The 12,178-nt window shown below is 34.8% G+C and overlaps 1 long non-coding RNA gene across 1 annotated transcript; it reads left to right on the top strand.

Moving 5' to 3' along the window:
* Positions 1-590: 590 nt before the first annotated feature.
* Positions 591-3,139, top strand: LOC131012909 (uncharacterized). Its single transcript, XR_009097515.1, has 2 exons — positions 591-2,442; positions 2,940-3,139. It is a non-coding gene; the product is annotated as an uncharacterized LOC131012909 (long non-coding RNA).
* The last annotated feature ends 9,039 nt before the right edge of the window (positions 3,140-12,178 follow it).

Raw genomic sequence — 12,178 nt, 5'->3', positions numbered from 1 at the left:
ATAAAACTAAATTAATAAATACCTTGAGTGTTCATCGTGTTTAAATACCTGCTACAACTGTCTTCAACAATTGCTACAACCGTCTTAAATAATAATTGATATTAAGAGTATAGGATATTAAGAGTATAGAAGAATAAAGAAGACTTGGAAAAAGAATGAGAGAAAATTAAGAACATAAAATAAAAGATTAAAAACGAAAAGTATAAAAACACACTACTAACGAAAAATAGAAACACACGACTAGGTTTGATTAAGTAATCCAATAATGGTTAGGTTTAATTAACTAATTACTAAAAGACAAATGTAACCTTAGTCTAATTAAAAAGTAAAAAAAAAAAAGGGTATCTAATACTAATAACCCCATTTTAGGCGGATATTTTCCAACTTAATCATAATCATTAGATCTTCAATTTTAAAGGCTAAGATGTGGTTCCTAGTTCTCATGTTAAAAGTGGTTTTTATTAGAACCTCTTTCTATATATATATATATATATATATATATATATATATATATATATATATCTTTGTCACAGCCCGACCTAAGCTAGTGAATAGTTAAGTCGGGGAAAAGTGTGACTGAAAACAAAGTAAGAAAATAAAAAAGAAAATAGATCTCAATAAAAATCACTAACCTGCTTAAACAATAATTTACCAAAATATTTGGTAATCATAAACAATCTTTTCTAAAACTCAAAAGCAGACAACTCGCAATACATAACGACAAGTTGTCTAAGTATCAGGTGACATAATTCTGTAAGCTATTAGTTTGAAATCTTTGCAACACATCAATAAAGTAAAACGCACTAAGCGTTGCAGCGGAATAGCTTAAGTGGATTACATGTATGAAGACATGGAATCCTGAGCCTAATTTAGTACTTATATATCAAAAGCTTTGCTCTGCTGGCATCCATCTGCATCACAGCTTAACCTGCACATTTAGAAAACATATGCAGGGCTGAGTACTCAAAAGCACTCAATGGTCACATGCCGAAATAACTTTAAAGATTGCTCTTAGAGCTATAAATTGAACTTGCCATCTCAAGCATCACACAGGAGTTTTATTTAAATAACCTGTGCACGCCAAAACTGTAAAACTTCCCTGTAATTATCATAAACTTCACATGCGTCTGCAGACATACTTCTTTGTACTCTACCATATCTGCAATGATAACTGTGTGCCGAGAAGGTGGCCACCTTCTACGGTCACTGACCGGCCGATACGCTAAACCGGCTCACGGTCCTAGACCGGCCGATATGCTAAACCAGCTCACGGACCTAGACCGACCGATACGCTAAACCGGCTCACGGTCCTAGGCCGGCCGATATGCTAAATCGGCTCACGGTCCCTTGTGTACACTAATCCTGTCTAACATCTGGATAGAACAGGATCCGAATTCGATTAACTTCTGGTGCCAGATAGGTGTCATACAAATTCATAAAATAATTTTGGCAAGTCAATAACTTTAATATAACTTCATTCATGTAAACATAATTAAAATAGTGTGCACTTCAGATTTTGAGTTTAGAAAGCCCACCTGATCGTGGTCTGACGATCTAGGTAATTCTGAACTATGGATTCACCTTCTTTTGTATGTGACCTTTAATATAGATTAACTAACTAAGTAAATAAGAAAATAATATGGATTTAACTTAAAGAATACTTATGTAGGTCTTAGGGTGATATTCCTATTGAAATATGGACTGAAGACTAACTGTTATTGACAACCTTATCAACAAATTTCAGTATAGACTTAAACTGCGATGATCATAATCCTGGCATTAATCATAACTTTACTTACACTAATGAAATAAATAATTATTTACTTAGGGACAATATAAATCCCTTCTTTTCCTCTTCTTTAAAGAATCTAATTTCGAAATATTCTAATGTCTAATTTATGCATAATTAGACTGGATAATAGCATAAATTAATCAATCAAACTAAATTTTAGTTAATAGCTAATAATCCCTCGTATAAGATTATTAAGCTCAAACTAATAAACTACTACTCAGTTCAATTAAATAAATTATATCCATCTTCTAATTAACTATCAAGGGCCAACAATAATCTTATTTAACTAAGCCCACTAGAAATAATAATAAGCCCATCAGAAATAGCTTAAGCCCAATTAAATATACAAGTTTAATAAATAATTAAATCCACCATCTTCTTCTCAAAGTTAAGAAAATCAGATTTCTTTCTCTCTCCCTGTCTCCGGCGGCCGTCGCCGGCCTTCGTCGCCTCCGACACGGCGAGGTCGGCCTCTTCTCTCCCCCTTTCCTTTCTTTCCATTTCTCTTTTCCCTAAGTCTCAATCCCCAAATTATAAAATCAAAATCCTAGGGTTTCTACCTCTCTTCATCCCCCTCTGGAATTCGTCTCTCCGGCGAAGCCTGCCGCCCCGCCGTTGTCTCTGTCACGCCGCCGCCTCTTCTGACTCAGGTAAGTCCCTGTCTCTCTCTCTACTTCTGTCTCTGCTCTCTCCCTCGAACTCTCGCTCTCTCTCTCTGTTCAGGGCGCGGCGGCCGCCGCAAGCCACGACGGCGCTTGCAGCGCCGGTGCTCGCCGCCGCCTGCCCCGCTCCTGTCTCCCTCTAGCTCGTTCTGCCTTTCTCCCTTCTTCCTGCTGTCTGTCTCTATCTCACACTCTATCTCACTATCTTCCACTCAATCTCCCTCTTTCTTTCGACTGTCGGCAGCCACCGCGGCCGCCGTGGCGCGGGCAGCGCCGGCGGCCACCACCGCCAGCCATGCCTCCGCTGTGGTGGCTCGCGGCTGCGGCTGCGGCTGCTGCTGCTACTGCTAATCCCCCCTTCTCCTTCTTCCTTCCCTCTTCTCTATTTCCCAATTCAAAATCTCATTCCAGCAAACTTCCAATTTAATTTCTATTTCAGTTTTAACATCACAAAATAATAAATCTCAAACTATTTTCTGTTCCAGGAATCGGTGATTCAAGATGGTTTGAGATGGTTTCATCGGCAGTTCATCTACAGCCCAAGACTCCCTTTTAAAGACTCAGCCTTTTATTATTGAATTAACTGTTGTAACTAAATGTATGCTGTAAGTGTTAAAGAAAATTGATGTTATCTCTACTATTCTTGATTACTATCTATGAGTGAATCATTGAGTTATAGGAAGAATACTACCTGCTTGCGTGTTGTGATCAACTGCTGGGGACGATTTATGTTTTGGATGGATATTTACTTTACTGTTTGGAGTTTGCAGAATGGGGAAAAATAAGATTTATGGTAACTCATCGTATTTATACTCGTTTGAGTCGGTTTGAGGGATTTGGCTGAGTGTAAAATTGAGAGCTGAGTGTAAAGTTGGAAGATACGTGTAGTATCAAGCTCTACGTGTTCTAACTAAAGCTCATTAGAAAAATAACTGATTCTCTAATATAACTATGAGGCATTGGGCTTTATATTATTACATCACCCTCTTGGCCCAAGTGATAACCATTGGCCCATCTGAACTGAATTCATATATATAACATTGGGCTTTGGTTATAAAACAAAATTGCTAGCCCAAACAATAATATTATTGGGCCTCTTTTTATAATAAAACTCTTAGCCCAGTTAAAAGGTTTATTGGGATTCATTTTAAAATTGAATTCATATATAATAACTTGGGCTCGACTACTCCAGCCCAAAATAACTATTGGGCTTTCTACTCTTACACAACTTTTGGCCCATTTATCCATAATTGTTGGGCTTTTTGCATAAAATCCTATCAACCTTAAAATCATGAAATACTCGAGCTTCTATGATTTTAAAAATCTCGATATAATCTGCTCGTTAAATAACTAAGTTCAGGTTTTGCATAAAAATTGAGACTTCTCTTTCTTCTTTAAAATCATAGAAAATAATATTAATAATATATATACTGCAGTGAAAATGCTGGGTGTTACAATATATATATATATATATATATATATATATATATATATGTATTGGACACAAAATATAGATTACCTATTATATCCCTATTACATATTTAATTTTAAGGGTAATTATGTAAATTATACTTCATTCGTCCACAAAAAATAGTCATTTTTTGTTATTTTGGGATGTCCACAAAAATTAGTCCATTTCCATTTTTGGAAACTATCTATCACATGGTGGGCCTTATTCTTCACTCATAATACAATTAATTATCATTATAAACACTATTATTTAAGTGATACTCTTTCTCCACTCACAATATATTAATCATTTTTATTAAAATCTGTGTCATCCACCTTTAGGACTATTTTTGGTAGACGAAGGGAGTATAATATTATATATTTAGAAGAATATATTAATTTATTAGATATTAAAGTATTACAAAATATATTAAGAGTAACTAATTACATTACATTATTCAAAATATATTTGATATATATATGGAGTCTAGAAACAAGTTTTAATGTATGCTAAGAGGGTGTTTGACTAAGTTTATTTTAAGGAGTTTATAAGTTTCAACAACTTATAAGACACAAATTCTCCTGTGCACCCGGGTGCACGATGCACTCGGGTGTATAGTGTCATTTCGATAACATGATAGTGTCATTTAATGTTAGTGTCATTTCGCGACAGTGTTATTTATATAACGTGATAGTATCATTTGTAAAATAAAATAGTGTTAGTGTCATTTAAAGACAATGTTAGTATTAGTGCCATTTAGTGTAAGTGTTAGTGTCATTTATGACCCGGGTGCACCATGCACCCAGGTCCACCCAAGAATGCCTCCTTATAAGATGTTTCAAAAGTTTATAAAATAATATTGCCCTACTTACCAAATTTTCCTTGTCCACAAAGTAATGCCCTACTCTGCTTTTTGTACCACTACACCCTTTTTTCTTTCAGTTATTTATCATCAATTGCCACTAATGGATCCACCATACAACAACTTATTTTATTTTTATATTATACTTTATTACACTTTATTACTAGTGGACCCACCACACAACACCTATAACACTTTAGTCAACTACTTTTATTACTTTAGTCAACTGCCCTTATATTTCACTCACAATCACTTTATCAGCTTTCTTAAAACTTGTGTCGAACAGTAAATGGGGCAATACTTTGTGGACGGAGGGAGTATAATTTTCAAGAATTTATAAGTTGTTAAACTATTTGGATAATTGAGCTTATAAGCTAGAGAAAAAAAAATTATGCTAAAAAGGGAAAATCTTTGTTAGAAATAGATCATTGAAAAGAGATGAATTTGAAATAGTATAATTGAAAGGATCAATATAGTTGAAAAATATTTGTAAAATGATTATTACATACTACTCCCTCCATCCACGATATCGTTTCCACTTTTGTCATTTTGATCAGTTCACAATATCGTTTCCACTTTCGTTTATAGCAGTAGGGTCCACAAACATCCACTCATAACAATAGTGAGACCCAAACTCCACTCACAACCTTTCTCACTATTATCCACCACTTTCTTAAAACTCGTGCCGTCCACAAAGTGGAAACGATATTGTGGACGAAGGAAATATAAGATATGAAAAAGTAAGTGGAGGATAGTGAAACTTATTTTTTAGAGAGCTAATAAACTCTTAGAACTTATTTTTATAGGTAATAAATTGTTTAGAAGTTTATTTTGTCAAACACTCTTAAAAAAGCTTATAAACTCCTAAACAACTAATAAGTTGCCTTAAAGAGCTTATAATTAGCTCAACCCTCTAACAACTCAACAACTCGTTGAAATTTCAATAGCGACTTGTTAAATTCCAGTCTTCTCCTCATTAGACAATCTTGTTTGATTGTCAAGCATAAGTGTAGAATACATTATACTCGGTTTCATGACGAGATAATTACTAAAGTGACACACATTTGGCACCACTATGGGGTAGCACCATAGTGGATGCCCTAATATAAGATACTCCCCCCGTCCCGCTATTTATGAGACATTACTTTTCGGCACGAAGATAAAGAAGAAGAAAAATTAGGGGACTAATAATGTGTTTAAAATTTTGTTGATCATCGAAATAATTATGCAAAATCCAGAAACAATTATGCAAAATCCAGAATTCAGCTACAATTTTGGATTCTACTAATCAAAACAAAATTCAGCCAACCACAAACCAGTGATATGCCAATCAAAACAAAATTCAACCAGAATTTTCGATTCTGCCAACCAAAACAAAATAAAAAATCCAGATTCTGCCAACCACAATTTTTTTTGTAAAACCCAGAATTGTGCAAAACCCACAAACAAAAATCCAGATCCAGATCCACTCCCTTCCCCAGCACCCAATCCACCACAACCAGAATCACCTAGGTTGGTCGCACTCCATCACCGCGCTGCTACTAGGGTTCTTCAAGGTGCAAAGCGGAACGATTGGAGACGGAGAAAGCCAGCGAGCAAGCTTCTTCAGGGTGCACCTCTTTTTCTTGTCGGCGGCGCCGCCCTCCTTCGCAAGCTTTTTACCGGCCTTTGGCTTCTTCTCTTCTTATCGAAATGTTTCGTTGAACGGCGCAAAGCAGAACGGTGGGAGACAGAAAAAGCCAGCGAGCAAGCTTCTTCTCCGTAGGTGCTTTCTCGGCCGCCAGTCATTTCTCCGCCGTGGGGTTCTTCTTCGGAGGCGACGGCGTGGAGCAAGAGGAAGGTGAGGTAGGCGGAAGGTGAGGGAGGAAGAAGGTGAGAGACGAATGCAGAGAGAGAGAGAGAGAGAGGTAGAGTTGAAATGAGTGTAATTAAGAAAGGATTTATTTAGGCAGTAATTAGTGAATAAATTAAGCTTTAAGTGAGCCCTTATTATTTTTCAAAATAGAAACATGTCATTTAGGTTGGGACAACCTAAAATGGAATACGTGTCATTAATAATGGGACGAATGGAGTATGAGTTTTTTACCTTCAAATTTTCTCTCTCTTCTCACTTTTTCCCGCCAAATTTTCTTTAAACCTTTTTTTTTATAATTCTTTTAAAAAATCATTAACTTCTATTCATGAAAAAATTATTTAATATGAATGTTAAATTAAGGATAACGAAAAGATCTTTAATTAGATGTAAAAATTATAAAAAATAAATTTGAAATGAATAAGTTATGATCATTTTGTTTTCGTTTGTTAGTGCAAAAGATGAGATTAACTTACCTTATTTGTTTTTGAATCTATAAATTTTATTTATTATTATACCTATTTAATTATTATTATATAATACTTGTTAAATTGAATATTATACTTATTAAGTTGATAATATTGTTATTATATACTCCCTCCGTCCCATTATTATTAGTCTATTTCTTTTGGACACGAGTATTTAGGAGAATAAGATTGCAGTGTAAAAGTGTGTAAAGGTGTTTGGAGCCATATTGTTTGTAGTGTAAAATTATTACCAAAAATAGGAACAAACCAATATTAATGGGATACCCCCAAAAGGAAAATAGACCAACAATAATAAGACGGATGAAGTACTATTTTAAATTAAATACTAATATTTAAATTAATATAATATTTTTATTACCAATTTATAAATAATGACATTTTGATATTTTACATAATTTAAAATTAATATATATATATATAGGGAAGGGTTAAAATAAGAGCATTTCTTAAGATATAAAATAAGAATCATTTTCAGCCCTTAGATCTTCAAGATCTACGGTTGATTCGTAATCATGTTGGATGGATTTATGGTCCTGAGTTCGAATCCCAAAGGTAGCAAAAAATTATTTTTCACAATTCATACCTTTATACAACGAATTCATACGTGTTCTGCATAAAATTCATACATTAAAAATTGCTCTTATTTCTTATTTTAAGATGTGCTCTCACGGTAGCCCACCCCTATATATATATATATATATATATATATATAGGGGGCCGCTCCAATGAGACCCCTAGTTTTGATATGCTAGGCGAATAAAGTGAGCGCCTCTGAGCGCTAATCCTAATCACCCTTTTTTTATTAATATATTTTTTATTCTCTTATCTCTCTCTCCCTCCTTTCCTGCAACTTACCCAATTGTCGAGTTCCACCATATCAAAATTCATACTAATTTATAATTTTTTTTTTGTCTTACAGAATATTAACGATTCAAGATTTAAGAACCCGTACTCCTTTGGTTTACAAGCAAAAATGATGGATAAAATGACATAAAAAAATCATCTATTTTTTGGTGTTAAATTGGTGCATAAAGAAAACAAAAATGGTTGCTTGATTCTCTTACTTTGCAAATTTGGATAATTTCGACTGCTTCGAAAGTATGAAAGAAGAGAGCACACAAAGAATTCAATCATCTCATTATTAATTTTCGTTGATGTTAATTCATGTTTAATTTGACATCCACGTAAAAAATGGAATGATCTGAATTCATGTATAGAGGTCTGATGGAGAGACAATGGGAGTAAGGAAACAAAAATCAAGAAAAAAAAAAGAGATTTGCGAAGACATGGAGAAAGAATAATAGACGCGAGAGAGTTGGGAAAAACAAGTGGGGTAAGTTGCAGAGAAAGGAGAAGGAGAGAGAGAGATGAGAAAGATATGAGAATGAAAAAAATAATTAAAAAAGAGAAAGGAAAAGGAGAGAGAGATGAGAAAGATATGAGAATGGAAAAAAATAATAAAAAAGGTTGATTAGGAATTAGGATCAGCGCTCACGGAGTCGCTCACCATATGCGCCCAGCATATCAAAACTATATATATATATAGGGGGCCGCTCCAATCAGACCCCCTAATTTTAGCGAGATCTAGGGCACGATCTGGTGCGTTTATTTTATCAATCATATGGCTGATATTGTATCTCGAGGGTGATTTTTTTTTTTCGCAGGGTTCGAATCCTAGAGGGAGCAGAATATTTTAAATTTTATTATTCATCAGTATATACTGCATTGTTCATCAGTATATACGGTCCTGTTCATCAATATATATGTCTTATTCATTACGAATTTTTTAAATTTTATTTTTCATCAGTATATACATCTTGTTCATTAGATATACGTTTTGTTCATTAGTATTATATGTCTTATTCATTGTACTCATGTTACACGAAAAATATGGGGTCTCACTGGAGCGCGCCCCTATATATATATCTATGGAGACCACTTCTTATATAGAGAATGAAGACCAAATCTTGTGCGTCGATCTTGCTTAATCTAACGGTGATCATTCGTCCATTAATTATTGTAATTTTTTCATATTTATTTATTTCCCTAATTACAACTAATCAAATCTTTTATTTATGCTCAAATCTCTCCCTCATTGTTCCGTCCCTCTCTCCAAACTCACGCTCTCTCTCTCTCTCTCTCTCTCTCCCACACGTTCGTAGAAAAACAAACGAACATACTAATGTTCTCATAGAAAATACTAATGAACGTACTAATGTTCGTTGCTATGTTTGTAGAAAATTTAGTATGTTCGTTTGTTTTTCTACGAACATATCAACGAACATTAGTATGTTCATCAGTATTTTCTACGAACGTGTAGGAGGAGAGAGAGAGAGAGCGTGAGTTTGGAGAGTGGGACGGAACAGTGAGGGAGAGATTTGAGTATAAATAAAAGATTTGATTAGTTGTAATTAGGGAAATAAATAAATATGAAAAAATTACAATAATTAATGGACGAATGATCACCGTTAGATTAAGCAAGATCGACGCACAAGATTTGGTCTTCATTCTCTATATAAGAAGTGGTCTCCATAGAACTCCACCCTATATATATAGGGTTGGGTTCCGGTGGATCCCTATGCTTATAATAGATCCGTAGATCCAAATCTAGACCACACATTTATGACATGTGACGCATCAAGATGGTGACACGTGGCAAGGCATTTCAAGGCAAAATCTGGAGAGGGGTAAAATTGGAATGTAATTTTCGAAAAAAAAAAAATTAGATTTTATCAAAATAGATATATTTTAGATGCATAAAGTTTCATACGAGAATGCATGAACTTTCATATAAAAATGCATAAAGTTTCATATAAAAATGCATAAGATTTCACCCCACCCCCCACACCCCTGAACCCCACCCCACCCACCCCCTACCCCCCCTCCCCCCAAAAAAAAAATTTTTTTTTTATTTTTTTAAAAACTGATTTTCTGACCACTGACCCACCCCTACCCCCACCCCCCCACAAAATTTTTTTTATTTTTTTATTTTTTTTTTCTCAAAAACTGATTTTCTGACCACTTACCCCCCCCCCCCAATTTTTTTTTTTTTTGAAAATCAGTTTTGAAAAAAATAAAAAAATAAAAAAAATTTGGGGGGGGGGGCAGGGGCAGGGGTGGGGTGGCGAAACTACCAGATTTATTAAAATTAAATGCATTTTTTGTATAATTTAATGCATTTTTATGTGAAAACTTTATGCATTTTTGTTTGATTTTATATGCATGTGAAACATGCCTATTTTTGGGGGGTGGTAATGGAGAGGGTTGGGGGGTGGTGTGGGCTGGATTGGGGGGTGGTATGGGGTGGGGTGGTGAAAATACCAAAATTGGAAAAATTAAATGCATTTTTCTGTTCAAAGTTATGCATTTCATGTGAAAACTTTATGCATCTTTGTGTGAAACTATATGCATCTAAAATATATCTATTTTGAGAAAATCTAAAAAAATATATATATTTTTTTAATTATTAAATCCGAAAATTACATTCCAATTTTACCCCTCCAGATTTTGCCTTGGAATCCTTGCCACGTGTCACCATCTTGATGCGCCACATGTCATAAATGTGTGGTCAAGATTTGGATCTAGGGATCTATTATAAGCATTGGGATCTATATGATCCCATTCCTATATATATATATATTGTGGCCACCCGCCGTGTCACGACCGGACTTAATTAAGGATAATTAAACCGGGAAACCATGACTAAGGGAGGGAGATAAGAAGCGGGAGTAGAAAAGGGGAGTGAATAAATAGAGAAGGATTTTACTTTTCATTGATAACGAAGGAAACATCTAATATATATAACGAAGGTTTAGTTGCAATGATTCGATTGAACTAGTAAGCTCGGATATCTCCGACTTAGCCAAAATAATATAAGACTTCTTTGAGTACGCAGCGGAAGTAATAAGGTTTCTGATTACATGTATGAAGAAATGTACCCAAGAGTTTTTCAAAACATATAACATCGAGACAAAAGAAGATCCTGCTCGTCACTTCATCACCATCGGCTACTGCTCAACCTGCACATTTATAAATACATGCAGGGCTGAGTACAAAGGTACTCAGTGGGCACATAAGCCTATAATGAAATATAACATGCTTCGTAAAGTTGTATATTGTCATGCCATCATAAACAGTACAGCAAGGGGGTTTTTCGCTAAAGGCCCAAGCTTACTAAATTCATTTGTGATTCTTAAAGTTCGTCTGATCAGACTAAGTTCTCTTGTAATATATCATATCTGGAACTGCGTGCCGGAGAGGTGGCCACCTCTCACGGACACCTGACCGGCCAACCCGCTCGATGACTCACGGTCATACGTGTACACTAGCCCTGGTAGGATAGCTATCAACTGCTCAGGACCCGAATTCGATTACATAACACATCAGATAGATATCATACCAAAATTTAAACATTTATGGCAAGACAACAGTTGAAATAATTTCCAGTTCAAAGATTTTATAACGGAATAACTCGTTCAATTGTAACATTAAACTCATTTGATATATATGAAAGTAATGCCCACCTGATAGAAACTTTCTGTGGTACAGTAGCTCCTTGACTGATTATTAATCTCGTGCTTGACCTTTATTACGAGAATATAAATAAGATACTGCTCGAGCAAAATCCTCAAATAATGAGAATACGAAATTAACGATGCATGATCCTTTTATGCATGAATTATTATTCTGAAATAATAATTAGGGAAATTCTATTGTTAATCCAGGCTATCGGATTTAAACAAAAGCTAAGTCTCGTCTCATGAAGCCGAATAATTAACTCAAATTAATCCGTTCTCCGCAGGGTGTTCTAATCCGCCGATTAAATAAATCTCACTCGAGGTAATCGATAGAAAAGAAGTAAATACTTTGGCTTATTCGCTGTATAACCTCATAAAACTCAACCGGGCTTAATAAATAGGAACAAGTAATGTTATAAGTTCGAATAATTAAAAGGCCCCACGTAAGGCAGCCTAATAATTTATTAAGTAGAAGTGGGCCTGAATAATTAATATGAAAGGCTCAATTGAGATAATTCCTTGGCTTAAGTAGTTAAATAAATCTTGGCCCAAATG

The sequence above is a fragment of the Salvia miltiorrhiza genome, chromosome 2, assembly GCF_028751815.1.
Source record: "Salvia miltiorrhiza cultivar Shanhuang (shh) chromosome 2, IMPLAD_Smil_shh, whole genome shotgun sequence".
Classification (NCBI taxonomy): Eukaryota; Viridiplantae; Streptophyta; class Magnoliopsida; order Lamiales; family Lamiaceae; genus Salvia; species Salvia miltiorrhiza.
The sequence above is the reverse complement of the archived record's forward strand: the minus strand, read 5'-3'. Positions and strand labels throughout refer to the sequence as shown.